General features: G+C 38.3%; 1 protein-coding gene across 3 annotated transcripts in view; it reads left to right on the top strand.

Moving 5' to 3' along the window:
• LOC121371082 (gamma-aminobutyric acid type B receptor subunit 1-like) overlaps nt 1-18,657 on the top strand; it is a 159,825-nt gene that overhangs the window by 10,988 nt on the left and 130,180 nt on the right. The window lies entirely within an intron of this gene.

Below are 18,657 nucleotides of genomic sequence, written 5' to 3'. Positions count from 1 at the left end.
TTAATTCTTTACCATTTCCTAGAAGTGAATATGTGAACCATAACATGTGTCACAATTAGGAACTATAGTGGACCGTGATCAATGAACTCTCACCCGGAAGTGATCTGTCTAGTGAGACCTAAGGAGACGCAAAGTGACGTCATTGGAATACTGACATCATTCAAATTTAAAATTACCTATTATTATAACAATGCTTCGCCAGATTAAAATAAAAACTGGTCTACTAACCTTGACCCCTGTCAAAATTATATAACATGCAGACAATTTCGAGTAAAACGTTTCACTGAAACTGCAGGGATGATCTATTCTAAAAAATACTTGTTTTATATAATAATAAACTCATTTTTATTTCATTTCAATTGTGTTTAAAATAGCAACATTTGAATCAATGCGGTTTGAATGGCACAAGAGACAAAAACTTGGGTTCGAAAAATAACTTTAACATAATTGCATATAATTACTGTTTTACTCGGTTTATTTCTCCAGAAGACGATAAAAGATAATTTTAATACTGAAATATAGTTTTTGTATATTTGTTTATGTAACAATGTAGTTTAATACCGAATTGACAAAGTGTTTTTAAAATGTTTAATCACTAAATTTAAATGCTTTAGTTCTTATATTTCTTTACTTTTATGGTGTAAATAATTTCACCTCCTAATAGTATCCAGTGTACATTTCGGGTCGCCGCGTGGTCGGTCTAGGATCAATTCCGTCAGTGGGCCCATCGGGCTATTTCTCGACCAGACAGTGCACCATAACTTGTGTAACAAAGGCCGTGGTATGTACTATCCGGTCTGTGGAATACTGCATATAAAAGATCTCTTGCTGTTAATCGAAAAGATTAGCCCATTGCATGGCGGCATATAACTGGATACATCAAAGCTTTTTAATATCGTTTTGAAAATCATAGTCAAAGTATTTGTGAGTACAATGCAGAGAGATGAAAGAGGCTTTGAGGAACCTTTAGCGCAAGCTGGGTTTGTCCGTTATATTTTGGTAGAGGGTAGATAAAAAACATGGGTCATTCCATACAGTGAATGTGCTATTGGGTCTGGATTCCAGTACACTTTCGTCACACCCAATTCATACTGTTGGCCCACCGAATGTACGAATAAAAATCTCAAATTACTTGGATCCCAAATTTGGACTTTTGTTCGCTTTTGTGAATCATTTGTAACCACACATTAAAAATCAATCCGAAATTACAATATTTGATAAAAAAAACAAATCGGTCAATTATTTACTTTAGAATTATTTTGTATGTTGAAGTTAAAAGCTTAAAAAGAGATAAATTAATGTTGTGGACCAGTGATTAAACAACGTCTATTTGGTAAATAGAATGAATGAATGAATGTTTAACGACACCCCAGCACGAAAAATACATCGGCTATTGGGTGTCAAACTATGGTAATGCAAACAAATAAGGTGATAAAATCAATATAAAAATTTAAGATATAAATAAAAACAGTGTACAGAACTGTGCAAAAATACAAATACAAATATCACAGACAGATACTGACTTTTACTCAAAACTTCAATTTGTGCTGTATTGGCCATTCTCAAAGAGAATGTTACACCCCTGCACCACGGTGAGGTTACAGCACACACAGGGGATTTGGTAAATAGAGGCATTCACTTCTTTTAATAGGCTGGCGTACACGCATGCACACACATGAGCACAAACACCAATATATGGGGATGGAGGAATAACGGGGGTAAGGGGAACATACAGAAAGAGAGAGAGAGAGAGAGAGAGAGAGAGAGAGAGAGAGAGAGAGAGAGAGAGAGAGAGAGAGCATTAAAAAAGAGGAGAAAAAGAAGATAAAGGGATGATCAGGGTGGAGGGAGTTAGAGTCAGAGAGAGGAACGAAGGGAGGTATTGAAAGTGAAGGAGGAAAACAGATAGTAGTCCAATAGCTGGGGTGGGTGGGTGGGCGGCGTGATGTGTTATCTAACCAAAAAGGTCAAAAAGGTCTGAGGGTATTTTTAAATACCCTGATATTGTAGAATGGGGTTTCTTAGTTGCCAAATCTATTCCGATTTGTTTTTATTTTGATGTTTTTAATAACGTTTTTGAAATTTATACCCTGTAAGAATTAGGGGTAGGGACAACTAAAATCTCTGTAATGCAGTCAGTATACAAGATAGAGTAACATATGACCACTTATAATAATGCTACAGGTATCTGCTATCCATCCATACCACAACAATTAAATCGTTTAATGAGGTCAGCAGAGGTCAAGCGGTCACCAGTTTTGACCAAATCCTAAAATCTGGGACATTATTTCTTCAAACGTTTTTCCTTATTTCTATAAAATGTGGTTGATCGAATCTTTTCAACAGTTTTTGTATACTTTTAGTTTTAGGTACACTGAAGAGGAAAACAACAGATTTAGTTAACTGGTTACGATGTAAAATATATAATGGCATGGTGTTCGTGATATGTCGGTTTGTCAGAATTTCATATTTTTAAGGGATAGGGGAAACGTAATGTCAAATAACTCTGTAAGTTTTAACGGTAGGACTATATATTACCATTAAAAATGAAGGTATTAGCATGAAGTATCCATCGATTTACACTGGTACCTGGTTGGTTCAATAATTAGGTCAGCAGAGGTCAAAAGGTCACATAAATTAGTGAATACTTGAATGGTAATGGAAGAATATTTTTTATTTAAAATGTATCATATTAGTACGTTTTATTCACCAGTATTGTGCATATGGTTTTCAAAGTATTTTACCTCTAAACCAGTCATTTATTCAGACTACTTTGAGCTATTTGACCGTTTCTTAATCACAGTCAGAATCAGAATCCCAATCTGAATCTGATGAAGCGATGATCAATTCTGATGAAGCGATGAGCAATTCATCATTGTCATTGCTATTCTCTTTATTATTTTTTTGAATATTTCTGAGTCAAGTGTATTTGTGATGTCTTTTGGAACCTGTTCTCCGTCGAACCATTTGAGCATAAGATGTCCCTCCACCATGTCCCACCCGTGTTCAATTGGATTAATGTCAGGTAGCTGTTGCTCATCAGCTCTTTTCCACAGACATGCTACTCAGTTAGTTCGTCTAACCTTCTCCAGAAGGACTGGACCTGAAGTGGGGAGAGCACTTGAGTTTATCAAGGGGGCTGTCCTTGTTTGTTGGTGCATATTTGTCACGGAAAATAGCGAAGCGTGTGGCTGCAACTTTCTTTATCTTCGATTTTTCATATAATGAACAAACAAATTCCTCAAATCCTGTAATGTTGGGTATAGTGCATAATTCGCCAAGTGTTGCAAATAATTCTGTATATTGTGAAGATTGCTCCATGATTTGCAGCGGGCGATGTTTTCCTTTTCTTAGCAGGCCAGACAATTAACAACATCACGAATGATTGACCATCTGCACCGACTCGGAAACGATAGCAGGTCTTTTATAGCCCCATGATAACAGTCTTTTCTGATAACACCGTGACATGTATGGGTTTTTTCCCATTCGTCAGCAAGGAATTCAACAAAAGACACCTTGAAAACAGGGGCGGGACGTAGCCCAGTGGTAAAGCGTACGCTTGATGCGCGGTCTGTCTAGGATCGATCCCCGTCGGTGAACTATTTGTCATTTTGCTCAATTTTATCAGTATCACTTTGGCGATATCACCAAATGTCTCAGGAATATCCTTAAGGGTCTGAAGTAGGAACATGGCATCCTGCATGTAAACATGCCCAGGTGGAGGGGGTCAGCGATGCGATCTTCTAAAAAGTGCATTAGTTTCGACTTATCAGTCTTGTTCATGCAACCGTCAACCTGTGCCATTGTTAATAACACCTTCAACAGGTCCACCTCTTTTCCAGTTGCCAGAAGTTGTCTCCCAAAGAGATCACTTGTTCCTTTCAACTCGATGAGTTTTTTGTCATTAACTTGCAGTTAGGTTTTAATAGCAGCAGAAGCAAATTACTTACTCTTCAACTTTGGTATAGGCTTCTCAAAGCGGGTCGGGTCTTCAAAACACACATTTTTGAATTTCTCATAAGAGGTTTTTCCTTTCGCTAAGCATGACAGAATACCAACCTTGATATCTTGGGGCATTACTTGTTCTGTAGAAATGCAATAGAGATGTTCATCATATACATTATCACAAACAGGATTCATGGTGTCTTTAATCCCGGCCAACTATTTTTGGAGATCTGAACTGTCCCTCGTGACTCTTGTCCCTTTTGTTTCTCCAGGGCTGCCATGTAGAGGAACCAGCTGCCCTCACATATGGCACGTCAAAACAGGTACAGCACCATGACCAGAGTCATCTCTATGCATGCCCATAGATGCTTCTCGATGATCACATATTCCAGCTTCATTAGGAATGCTTTATTTGATGTGTGGATGACCTGATTAGCTCTGCATGCATCAGTCAACACCTCTGATGCTGACCGTAAGGGGTCACATACTGCAAGTTGGTTTTCCAGGAATGCACCAGTACTTGAAGAGCACTGTTGTAATGCTTGCTGTTGAGTTTTGATCACTATAATACTACTGTACACGTCTGCATCCTGCCACGTCTCATCAAGACCCTTCTGATTCAGTTCAGTGACCAAAATGGTCCATTCCTGACATGCAACGTTGATGATAAGAAACCCAAAAGCCTGGTCCACTACTTGCTTATATCCCCGGGCAGAGGCGTATCTTTGTGTGAACCATACCAGGCAGGTATAAGATGTTTTCCATCTATCCGGTCTGATATAGACTCTTCTGTGTTACGTTCCTCTAATGGCGGTCTTTCTGGGCCAAGCTCATGACCTCTAGGCCTATAGAAGTGTCGGGGCGGGCCATAGCCGTGTAGTAAAGCACTCACTTGATGTGCTGTCTGTCTAGGATCAACCCCGTTAGTGGGCCAATTGGGCTCATTGGGCTATTTCTCGTTCCACTCAGTGCACCAAGACTGGTATATCAAAGTCCGTGTTATGTGCTATCCTGTATATGGGATGGTGCATATAAAAGATCCCTTGCTACTAATGAAAAAATGTAGCGGGTTTTTTCTCTAATGGAAAAATGTAGCGGGTTTCTTCTCTAAGACTATACATCCAAATTACCAAATGTAATAAATCAATGTGCTCCATTGATATCGTTAAACAAAACAAACTTTTAACTTTTAACTTTAATGTTGAAGAAGAGTGTCATCACCTACTAATGTCATTGATATGTAGTATTAGTTTACTGCAATAGGCCTACTGGCCTTTGAGCATTCATAATATACATACATATAAGATAACGTAACATAAAATAAAATATGGTGGTATATGAACACACACACAAATATATATAAGCACCCAGAAGACTGCAGTTACATGAACAGGTAATTAAATATATACTTAAATAGTGTCGTGTTACGGAGAAGCTTAGCTGAAATGCTTTAAAACAATACAGAGCTACATTTCTTAATACATGAGCATTATTAGAGTTACACAAATCAATGAATTTGAACATACTAGGGTATTTTCTAAAATACTGTATGCTATCATACAGTGGACAGACAAGTATAACATGATATTCGTCCTCTATATCATTACATATATGACAAGTTCTGTTTTCTAATAAAATAGGGTTTGGCTTGTTCCATCTTCCTGTTTTAACCGATAATCTATGTGATGCTATATGAAGTCTGGTCAATGCATATCTACATTTCTCAACATGAACATTTATATTTATTTATTTTTTATATAAGGAAGCTCTAGAGGATTCATTTAATCGAGACCTCCAGCCTTGTTCATATATGTCTTGTAAACGTTGCCGTAAAGCTGACAAAAAAAACAAACTTCATTTGTAACACCCTGGTTGTTCCATACTTCTGAAAATCCAGTGTCATTCAACAAATTTCTAACATGCATAGCCCAATTAATCTTAGTAGGAGATACAGTAATGTCGTGTAACATCATATTATAGCATATTTTAATATATTTTCTATCGGATAATAATGTTCAACCAAAACTTAATAATTCGATAGTGCCTATTTAATATCAACGGATATCTTCCTAATTCACCATACACAAAATCATTCTGACAGTTCTGTTTCACCCCTAATGTTTGTTTACAAAACTTCAAATGCATTCTTTCTAAATACAATCCAGAGGTAAAACCCCATACTTCACAGCCATAGCATAGCATAAGTTATATAAGCTTATCAAAAATACTGCATACATGACTAGGTTTTAGTGACACAAATGATTTGAAGTACTTTCTCATTTGATAAATGCCTTTTTGTGCCTGACCCACTAGTGTGTTTTGCATTTCATTATACGAACCCTTTGGTGTGAACACTACACCTAAATATGAAAATCTACTTACAATTTCTATATTGCTATCACCATATTTAAACTTCATATTATTAGCCAACCTCCCACCTTTTCGAAATATCACTGTCTTTTCAATATTAACAACTAATTTCCAACGAATACAATAATCATGAAGAGTATCTAAGCATAATTGTAAGTCATCCTTATTATCTGCCAATAACACTATGTCATCTGCATACAATAATAAAACTAATTTGACCATCTCAATATCAATTCCCTTAACACCTTTAACAAACAAAGTTTCTTCTAAGTCGTTAATATACATTGCAAACAAAAAAGGTGAAATACATTCTCCTTGTCTTACTCCATTTTCACATATAAAAGGTTCAGATAACGTGCCATGAATTTTAACAAAGGATTTTGTGCAACTATACATACTCCATATAATATTTAACATTCTTCCTCTAATTCCAAGTTTTAAAAGTTTATACCATAAATTGTCTCTACATAATCAAAATCTTTTGAAAAATCAACAAAGGCACAAAATAATTGTTTACCACTATTCAAAAAATGTGTAATCAAAGAATGCAAAACATATATATTATCTGTAGTGCCCATGCCTGTGCGAAATCCAGACTGTCCTTCAACATAAATGTAATAGTTTCTGCCCACGTAGTCAGGCGATTGTTTAATATCTTAGTAAAGAGTTTGCCCAAACAGCTGAGTAAAGTGATTCCTCGATAATTATTAACGTCATTGACACTGCCCTTTTTATGTAATGGTATAATATTGCCATCAGCCCATGACTGGGGGAAGTGTCTAGAACTAAAAACTGTATTAAACAATGTATATAACTATAAACAAAGTATATATTTTCCACTTATTAAAAATTCATTTATGACACGATCTGGCCCGCTGCTTTTATTACTATTTAAGTGCCCAATAGCATTCAATATCTCATGACACTCGATTTGCACATTCAGCTCTTCAAACATAACTTGAAATTCACCGTTAACATAGCGTTCAACAAACTCCAAAACATCTTCATCTGGTGTAAAAAAGTAACTCGATGAATGGTTTACACACTTAAAATATTCTGCAAACTCTGTACAGCTAATATTTGGTGCATTTATGTAAGAAACACGTTTTAATAGTTTCCAATATTCCTTTACATTATTTCGTTTGGCTGTTATTAATTTGTCTGTCTGTTTAACATCATAGTCAAATTTACATTTTCTTACACAAGTTATAAAATAATTCAGTGCTTTTACCATCATTTTTCTATTTTCAGTGGAGTCATTCTGTCTATAATTATCAAGTAACCTAAGAAAATCATTGCGTTTAATCTCACATTCATCAGAGTACCAATCAGGTTTCTGTCTTGCAGGACGTGTATTTTTACTTGAAGTATTCTTAGAGAAAAATGGTGATGCAATATTATTCAAAATATTTACAAACTCCAACACCGTTTGATTAATAAAGTCATCATTTCAGTCCTTTTGTAAAATAATTGAATTTTCAAGTTCTCCAAGTTTATCAATTGTTTTATCACAGGTAGTTTTTCCAAAAAATCCGTTTCCTTTTCAAGTGACCATACAAATTTAACATCTTTTACTTTTTTAATTTAATTTAATTTATTTGTTCTTTTCGTAACTAACCCTTGTACATTCCAACACGAAATTCGTAGCTTCTCCTGTTTGTCCTATTTATCCATAGAAACATCACTGGTTTCTTCCACAACAGTGGCCGGCATCGACGAATTCGACACGCTATGTTCCTCCCTCCTTGTGTTGTTGTTTACCGTCGTATCTTGACGTGTGTGCGTTTGTAGTTCTACACGCAAGACTGTCTCGTCATGATTTGTTACGCTCGACCTGCCCGTGCGTGAAATCGAGTAGCTTGGTGTGTTTCTGTTTGGTTAACGTGCTTTGTCGCTGTATGATACTTGACTGGTCACGAAACCTGCATCGTCGTCTCTTTGATTAGTTTCCGTTTCACCATCTTCTGTACGAAGCTCATCGTTGTATTTAGCATTCAGAAAATAGTACCAGACGATATACGCGCTGAACAACTATCACGTGGCTATCAATACCAAGCTTGCCACTGATAAATGATATCAAAACGTCTTTTGCATTTTCAGTCTCATGTTCATCAATGCCTCTAAATATCAAATTGTTTCTCCTACTTCTCGACTCCTGATCAATAGCACTGTATTCTAGAGGTTTCATTCTGCACTCAAATTCAGAAAGCTCGTTTTTAATTTCGTTTACATCCGCATACAAATGTATCACCTTCTCACAAATTCCCCGCACACTATCACGCATATCATCTAGGTCACACAATTTCCCTATGATTAAGTTCAATTTCTCATCCGGGCTAAGTTTTTCCAACTCACCCGACTTCGATTCCACGTCTGAACCTCTGACATCTCCCGTATAACGCCTATGTCGTTTACACTGCTTTTTAACATCATACCATTCACTATCAGATTTCGAAGTTGGATCATTGATAGCCGCCATATTGCCAGCATCATCGAGCTGCAGAACACTGAACCCAAGTGCTTTTCCTTTGTTTCCGCTCACATTGTGTCTACCACCTCTAATATCTTTACCAGAACTGTTACCACGACCTCTTCTAGATTTTAGCATGTTTCACAAAATCTGATTATCACAAGAATAACTGCAGAAACCATAAAATATCAGGAGCGAAATAACATGCCACACACCACCATAACCGGAAGTTATGCTCATCTATTGTTTAAAATACACAATAGAATTGTGATCTATCAGAATACACTCATCTTGTAGCTTGTGTAGTGTGGATCTGTTCTGGGCTTTGGGTTTATTAACATAATTAAATATCTAAACATATCTTGACCCAGAGAGCACAACATAAATATTATCTTTTTAAAAACATGGACAATATTTGTTTTCATACCTAAAAAAATAATCTAGAAGAAATTAAATAGATTTAAATACATTCGCCAAAAGTCTGACTACACAAACATTTAAAAATATTTTGCGCCAATTAAATTTAATTATTTCATACTTAAACTCAAAAGGACCAAACAGAACAAATGGCAACATGGTTTTTTTTATGTCCTAAATACTATTTTGATTAATTTAAATGTTTTTGCCAATAATATCTACTATGGATGGACTATCTAGTGCAGGATTAAATCCTCAAATTTGGTGCAAAAAACGAGACCTTATTAACATGTATTTCCATCATTCTACCAGGAAAATTAATTATAATCCATGTAAAAATGCGTAGTGATTAGTTTGTACCCTTATATAGCTGTTAGGTAGTAGGCTAATATCAATAAATGTTGTAATCCAGATTCGGGCATTTTCGTTTAATTCGGGCAAACCCCCCCCCCCCCCCCCAAAAAAAAAAAAAAAAACCCCACAAAAACCCCCAACCCAAAACAAAAAACCCAACCCCCTCCACCCCACCCCCCAAAACCCCCACAAAAACAACCCCAATGGAGCCCGTACGCCAATACCACGTTTTAGTCAAATTTTCAAACCTATAGGCCTATCTCGAGTCAAAAACGAAAGCATTTCATTATAAGACTGCCGTCTGTGACATTTGTTTATTGTTTTGAAACCGGTGGTAACTGATCAATTTCCAATACTTCTCGTTTTTATGCAGTTCACACATAATTTTTATTTTTATTTTACTAATTTAGTAAATAACAATTTATATCTTAGGCACCTTGTTGTTTGTTCGCTACAAACATGGTGAACAATTGTTGAGTGAAGTGGTGGATCTAAATTATACATTTCCGCTAAACAAAAAATAAAATAGAAAATGGCATCGGGGGGGGGGGGGGGGGGGGGAGGGGGGTATCCGCCTCTGCTATGTAAGGCATTTCATTAGTACCAATATATTTCATTAGGAAAAACTATTAACATGCACAATATTTATGGTATTATAATTAAAACATAAAGTTGGTAGCTTAACTTGAAGCATTTTCAACATTGAGAGAAAAAGACACTTCGTTGTTTATGTTCAGGCTGGTAGCGATATAATACCTCGCATAATCTCTACGACAGTTTCGGTGAGCATAAGAATTCGGTTTTAAAGCATATCAATATTTATAAACAGACAGTTGTTATCCAAATAGTTACCTTTTTATTAGTATTTCTACGCTTCAAATTAACACTAAACAGACCGCTATGTTTACCGCACGTTCAACAAAATATCTCTTTATAATAATTGATAAAAATGAGTCCATGACAACCAATGTTAACAGACAACATTTTTGGAAAACGAATATAACAATTCTGATGTCTTGCAATCAAGTTATAAGTTTAGCAAATGAATGGTTATAATGTTTGGTTCAAAAATATAAGCTGCAGTCTGAGACTGAATAAATATATAAACAGAAAGATATTTATGTTAAAATATATAATTTATAAAATATAATTTATGTTATAATATATAAATGTTAGCAGGGCGGTGTCTAGATTGTTGCTAACGAAGTTTATAGGAGGGTCGAGTTAGGCTTCCCCGGAAAGTGTATTGAAAAAAACAAAAATGTTGAAAGAGACAGGGCTTTCGACCCCAATAAACCACCCCTGTACAGACGCCTGTTTACAAACACATGGAGGATGAAATAATTTAATATTTATAAGTTTAAGAAAACAAAACTTGAATATTAATTCCTAATATTTAGAGCACATAATATCGTTTATTAAATTTATTTAATGAGCATAAACAGGCCATACCATTTAATCTGAAGTTTGAGGGGAGGTCTGCAATCTCTAGTGGGGCCACAAACCACTAATGTTGGACAATAAAAAAGGAAAAAAAACCCACAAACAATTTCGTCACTCCCTCCTACTCCCTTCTGCTTGCCGGTTCCTACGGGCCTGACAAAGATAAATTCACGCCACATTTTCTTTGTATGTATGTATGTATGTGTGTGTGTGGGGGGGGGGGGGGGGGGGGGGGGGGGGGGGGGGGGGGGGGTATTATCAAATAAAGTCCGAAATTCTGATTTGTATTTTCAAAAATAGCAAGTTACTAATTTTGTTTAAATTATTGGAGGACTTCATAGAATAAACACTAAAGGATCATATGCCAGTATCAGCAGCGAACGTTTCTTCCAAAAAAAGTAATAAATGGTATTATCGAAATTAGATCACCCGCTCATTTTGCCAGTACCGTAACATGATTGTAAATTAATCATAAATTAATAACAAAACATACATCATCAAAACGTTTGACAGAGCTCAAAATCATACAATATAGCGGTCGACGAGTAATGGTGGCTTTAATTTCTGTGAGTAAATATTGTTTATTTTGACGGTAATTGAAGCCTTACAGCTCTTAATTATTAATTAACATCAACCTGAAGTGGTGCGGAAGAATATATATACAAGTGTAAGTCTGTTGTGCGTTTTTGTGCCGTGTAATTAGCCACCGGGGCTATCGTTTTACTCTTTGTTTACCACGTGTGACCTTGGCTGTATTGCCAGATATTGCCTAGTTTAACACGTGTTAATTTAATCGTTCTTCTCCTGTTCCAACCATGTCAATCGGTGTTAATAGTATGTTAGATGAAATGGACAGGAGTTTAAGCTCTATGGCTGCTGAATTAGCAGCCGAGAGAACTAACGTGTCGGTGACGTCCAGTTTGGATGAATCTAATCTGTCAGATGTGTCCCACATAGTTAGAACGGACCGTATGTCGTGGGACCATCTGGGGGACGTTAAAACTTCGCTTAAAAAGACACCGTTGTCGTCTACACCGTCGAAGCGTGCCAGGCGCGATACCCCACTCCCCGATGGTGGCCTCTCCTTTGCGGTCGAAAGACAGGCGGAGGGGGTGCCTGCCCGGGGGGAGGGGATTTTCAAACCGAATTTGGATGAATCCCTAGCCCGTGAGCTAAAATTTGACCGAGATTTGGAAGTCAGCAGCATATCTGAAGCAACCAGTGAGGATGTTTTGTTGCCCAGTCCCAACCGGTCAGAAGTATGTTATGTTTCCAACAGCTCTGGGGTCGGGAGTGAGAGACCGGACCTCAGTCAAGATAATAAAAACTTAGAAAAATCTGTAGAGTTTGTTGTTGACAAGGGCGAGGTAAGTGCCCCAACCTCTGAATCGCCAACACTCTCGGCTGAGCAGCCCTCTACACCCAGATCTCCGACCCCACACTCCGGGCTACCGTTGGGGGAACAGAGAAAGAGGAAGGCGCCTGCTGCTCGGTCGGGTCCAAGTCAACTGAAAAGAAAGGGAGGTGAGTGTAGTGCTAGTATAAATGTTAGCATTGATGTAAATGGCAAAACAACATATGCCATTCCAACCGGTAACCCCTTCGCTGCTCTAAGTGGTGTTGAGTCCCCACCCCCGGCAAACCAATCTAGAAATTATGCAAAAAGAATAATTAAAACTAAAAAAGAAAATGTAAATGTACCAGTGTTTGCGGAGGATCCTTTTTGGTGATTTCGACCCCACCCCCTACGGGTTGGAATACCTTCAACAAACTATTTCGGACTTGCAAGAAAACTCTAACTCAGGGACCTTTAAAAGATCAGTCTTCTTTTATTCTCGACTTGCTAACGGTCAGGCTTTTATTCGAACCCATTCTGACGCCCCCTTTGCGGCCCTGGGGACAGTCCTCAGTCTCAGACCCCACCCTGACAGCAGCGATGAGGTGCCGGTTGTTTTTAAACTTTAAAGAGTGCAGTGCCAAGCCTACGGCCAGTGACAATGATAACCTGTCAAATAAGCTGTCCAGTGACAGTTACTTAGAAACCTTTGGGCCCGGACCTAGCCAGAGCTTGGCCCTGGCTGGGTCCATACATAGAAAACTTAATAAAACTCTCAGCCCCCGTCTAAAGGCCACTGCCATTGTTGACAGTTTAAAAGGCATTGAGACGGGAGTTGAGATAGCTAAAACACCGATGGTGAAGGGCTACGATTGCGTCCGCGCTTACAGAGATGAAGGCGATTTCAATTCCTTTTCGGAACGAGTCGCTGAATCCGCACGTAGGCCATATAACAATGAGCTTGCGGATAGCGGCGAGCAGCCAGTCCCGAAGCGCGCCCTGGTAATTCCCGAGAAGCGCTCGGAGGGCAGCACCTTGGTTGCTGATGATCCGGGCGCGACCGGGGGTGCTCCTAAATCTAAAACCCTGGGCTATGCTTTTTGGGAGGACTGTCTCGCTGAGATCCAGGCCCGGGACCCCCCCCCCCCCCCCCCCCCCCGGGGACGGATTTACTCAGGTGGCATACAACAAACGGAAGCGCCGGTATGCTAACTCTCCGGATTCCAACTTAGCAGATACTCCCCCCGCTGGGGCATATCTTAAAACTAAACAAGCTACCCCACCCTCAGCGGCTAAACGTATTCGAGCCAAACGGAGGGTGGAGCTAGCATCTACTAAGGCAAATACGAGTTTGCCCATCAAATTACAGAACAATGATATGGAGGTGGACTTTCCACCTCTGGAACCGGTGGTCCCGGCCCCCCGGGGCGGGGTGACTAAGGTTTCCCAGTTTTACAAATCCGTTAAACCTGTTAGAGAGGGTGGGGGTGTGAGTCAAGTGCGGCCACCTCCGGCTTCTGTTAGCCAAAATATCCCCTTTCAAACGGTGAATAGAGGAGGGGCGTCTCAGCAGGGGAGAGCCCCTCCCCCACCCCCATCCTCTTCTATGAGGAAAATAGTAAAAACTGACTTGAGGGGAGTCCAGGACACTGCCTTGCTCCACTCAGTCAGGTTGGCAAACCCAAACCTTTCCATCACCAATCTGACGGTTTGGAATAACGGTTATCTGGATGTCTCTTGGCCCGTCCCCCGGGGGGTCGGAACAATTAGGGTTAAGGGGGTGGAACATGTTCTGCATCCATATCAAGGTAAACCGGTAAAATGCGCCAGATGCCAGAGGTGGGGCCACACCCAACGTAAATGCAGGTCGACCCCTTACCCTATCTGTTTTAGGTGTGGGGCCTCCCACCCTAGAAGGACCCCAGACAGTCCGTGCACTAGACCTGTCTCCTGTGCGAACTGCCGTGGGGACCACTGCACCCATTATAAGGAGTGCCCAGACTACCGGAGGGCGGTTCGCCTGATGGCAGGAGGGGGTGCTGTCTCGGGTCGGCCCGAGGGTAGTCAAGCTAGTGTGTCCCACCGTCATGTGTCTGCAACTGGCGCAGGTCATACTAAGAAGACTGAGTCCGGTAATGCAAATAACCGTACTCAGTCTACTAAACCTATTTCTTACGCCGGCGCGACCGCAGGGGCAAGTAAAGTTGACTTTGAACAACCCATTACAGCGCTCGATTTGGTAAGAATTATTTCTGGCATTCTTTTGACACGAGACATTCCAAAAGCCCCGAATTCCAAATTTTATTTAGATAACATTATTGAGGCGTCCAGAGATGCGTGCGGGCTACTTAATGATCACCTGGCTATTAAATTAAACCCGAATGCCATTGAGACACGAAGTGTCGCATGGTATAAAGCCAGGGAGCTTGTTATTTTGGAGTCGCGGACTAATACTAGTCCGGATTAACTTTTATTGTTTTTTTCTAACTAGTACATGGATAGTTATAATAAAGATATTGGTGTGACTAAATTAATTAATAATATTACTAATGTTAATAGTGGTAAAAATAATAATAGAGTTGAACAAGGGGACCTTACTATTTTACAATGGAACGCCAAGGGCCTCGTACTCATGGACTGGCTACCTTTGTCAAAAATGGTATTCCCCACTCACAAATTAGGACAGATAGTGATTGTCGGGGCATTGAAACGGTGGGGGTGGCAATACATACAAAATCTGGGGATATTAATATTTTTAATTTTTATGTACATCCTACTACTTCCGGTAAGAATTTGAGTTTAATTTTTTTTTTTACACCGATTGGTAACTATACTAAAAATTTAATTATTGTAGGGGATTTTAATTGTAAGAATAAACTATGGGGATCTAAAGTTACCAATCTTCAAGGCCGTACAATTGATAATTTTATGGATAATTTAAATTTAGTATGTTTAAATGACGGAAGTAGTACTTTTTTATCAGATGCCTACCACACTTGGTCCTGCCTAGATATCACCTTGGTCTCCAGCAATATGGCGGCTGGTTGTGGATGGGAGGTACTTGATGACTTGGGTAGCGACCATCTACCAGTGAAAACCACTTATAATATTTCGGACTTTTTTATGAATAAAAATATATTTAAAGATAAGTGGAATTTTAATAAAGCTAATTGGCCCAAATTTGGACACCTTTGTGCTAAGTTAGATCATGAGCAGATAAGAGATAATAATGTTGATAAATTTAATGCTGATTTAATGTTAGCTATTATCAACATTGCAAAACAAACAATTCCTATTTATTCTTGTAAACAGAAGTATAAATTAGTCCCTTGGTGGACAAAAGAATTGGATAAACTTAAGAAAATAAGAAATAAATGTCGAAAAATATTACAAAAAGCTAATACTGAGGAGAATATAATTTTTTTTTAAAGATAGTAAATTTAAACTTAAACACAGTATTAGCAAAGCTAAACAGGCCTCATGGACTCAGTTCTGTGGTTCTCTAAATAAGAACTCAAAGGTTAGCGAGGTGTGGTCAAAGATTAAAAGGGTGAAAGGGAAATCTTCAAATAATAGAAATGTACTTAAGAATAATAAATCCTGTATTACTAATCAGGATAAAGCAAATATATTAGGAGCTACTTTTGGAAATAATTCAGCTACTAAAAATTATACTAAAGAATTTCAGATTAGGAAAATTAAAATAGAAAAAAGCAGTCCTATCCCCCTTGAACCCTGCTCCCAGAGTGATGACCTACCATATAACGCACCTTTCACATTACAGGAAATGACCAGTGCTTTTGGAGGCCGAAAAGCCACAGCTCCTGGCCCAGATAATTTCAGTTATATCTTTTTTTTTAAATATGCCTACCAGGACACTGGGACTTTTCCTGGAATTATTTAATTTAATATGGAGGGAGGGACAACTTCCCCTAAAGTGGAAACACGCTGAAGTGTTTGCACTTCCGAAAACGGGTAAGGATCTCTCCCTTCCTACTAACTATAGGCCAGTATCTTTAACATCAAGCGTCTGCAAGACCATGGAGTGCATGGTTAATAATCGCCTTATCCACTTTCTGGAGGTAAATAAGTTATTGTCTATTTTCCAGAGTGGTTTTAGGAAACATCACTCAACTATAGACCACCTTGTACGTCTTCAAACCGAGGCAAAGGATGCTTTACGGAGTAGACACAAGGTAGGAGGAGTGTTTGTTGATATAGAAAAGGCGTACGACATGGTCTGGCGGCGCGGGTTGTTAATTAAAACATATCAAATGGGGATTAAAGGAGCGATGTTCTCTTTTATTTTTAATTTTTTGGAAAATAGAACATTCGCAGTTAATGTAAATGGTTGTTTTTCCCCCATTTGTACTTTGGAAAATGGTATACCACAAGGCTCAATGATAACACCTACTCTTTTTGCAATTTGTATAAATGATTTGGCTGAGGTGCTTATCACTACTAATAAAAGTATTAAGACTAAATTAAGTATTGGTCTGTTTGCAGACGATACAGCCTTCTGGAGAGTAGCAAATAATTATGATGACCTCCAAAAAGATCTCCAGACGGATGTAAACAATTTGGCACTTTGGTCTAGAGCTTGGGGTGTTTCCATATCGAAAGCTAAAACTAAATGTATTATATTTCATAAGAAAAGAGAATTTAAAGCGGTATGTAATTTAAAATTAAGAATTAACGAGGATATTATTAACCAGGTGCAATCGGTCAAATTTCTGGGGGTGATCTTTGACCACAATCTTAGTTTTGGAGAACACATTACTGAGGTGACCGGTAGTTGTATAATATATATTAATTTATTAAGGGTATTATCGGGCACACCATGGGGCGCTGATAGAAAGACTACTCATGATCTTCGAGGCATTTATCGTGTCCAGACTTCAGTATGGTGCCCAGGCGTTTGGTTGTGCCTCCCAGACTCAGCTTAGGAAACTCGATAGCGTATATGGTAGGGCCCTCAAAAGTATTGTAGGGGGCACTATCTGTACGCCATATGACAGTGTACTTGTTGAGCTGGGAGTCATGCCTCTGGCCCTTAGGAGAATCAGACAGGGACTCAAATATATTAATAAGATTAGGAGTTTTGTGCCTGATTCTCCAGTCAACAACCTTAAACCAGTTAAAATAAACATAAACAGAGATAGAGACATATCTATTGTTTCACAACTTAATTATTATGCTAATGACTTTGGAATTGTTGGCCTGCCACTTGTTAAAATTAAGGTCGATATTGACCTTCCGTGGCAGGTCATCAACCCCAAGGTCCGTTACCGCATCAGGGAAGAGATTAATAAAACAGATAATCCTAATTTTAAGAAAATTATATTTCATGCAGTGGTTGGAGAATTTTACCCAGATGTAATACAAGTGTATACAGATGGGTCAAAGGACCCGACCACTGGGAAAACAGGTATGGCCTTTGTTATAAAAAAATTTGAAAAAAAAAAAAATCGATAGCTATTAGGGCTAGGCTATCTGATAATATTTCGGTATATACTACAGAATTAATGGCCATACTTTATTCCCTGAAGTGGATTGATAGATATTATAAAATTGATGGCCCCAATAGATATGTAGTCTTCTATGATAATCTTAGCGCCCTGCAGGCAATCGATGGAGCCCATAGTGTTAGACCGGAAATTGTTCAAAATATAGGTAAAATTTATAATAATATTGTTGCCAAAGGGGTTGACCTTGTCCTTGAGTGGGTCCCGGCGCATATGGGAATTGCAGGCAATGAATTGGCGGACGCAAATGCTAAAAAGAGCCTATTAGCTAACACCGTCGGTGTTTCTGTTAATTATAATTGTAACGAAATAAACTCCATAGCCGAACCACACTTTGTTCGCCTGTGGCAGGATGAGTGGAACCACAGGACCAGAGTGTGGCATGCTTATATTAAACCAAAGGTGACCAACCCTGGACCAGTTTCCTTTAATGTTAAAGTTACTAAAATTATCTCAAGATTCAGATTGGGTGTTTCTTATGGATTAAATAATGTTAGATTTAAAATTAGAAAGGTTAATACACCCAATTGTTTAGTATGTCATAAAATTGAAGATGTAGAACACTTTTTGGTTGACTGTACTAAACATATTAAAAGTAGACTGAAACTGGTTGAGTATTTTAAGAAAAATAATATTAAATTTAATTCATTTAATATATTAAATCCAAAACTAGAATATAAGACAGTAATTGACAGGTTATTGGTCGCCTTTGTTTATCAAACTAAAGTTAATATTTAATTAAGTAGATTATAAATATAATGAGTGCCCTTCTAGAATGACACCTTCTGGTATAATAA

This window comes from Gigantopelta aegis, chromosome 4 (assembly GCF_016097555.1).
Source record: "Gigantopelta aegis isolate Gae_Host chromosome 4, Gae_host_genome, whole genome shotgun sequence".
In the NCBI taxonomy this organism is placed as follows: domain Eukaryota; kingdom Metazoa; phylum Mollusca; class Gastropoda; order Neomphalida; family Peltospiridae; genus Gigantopelta; species Gigantopelta aegis.
This window is presented reverse-complemented; position numbering and strand designations above follow the sequence as displayed.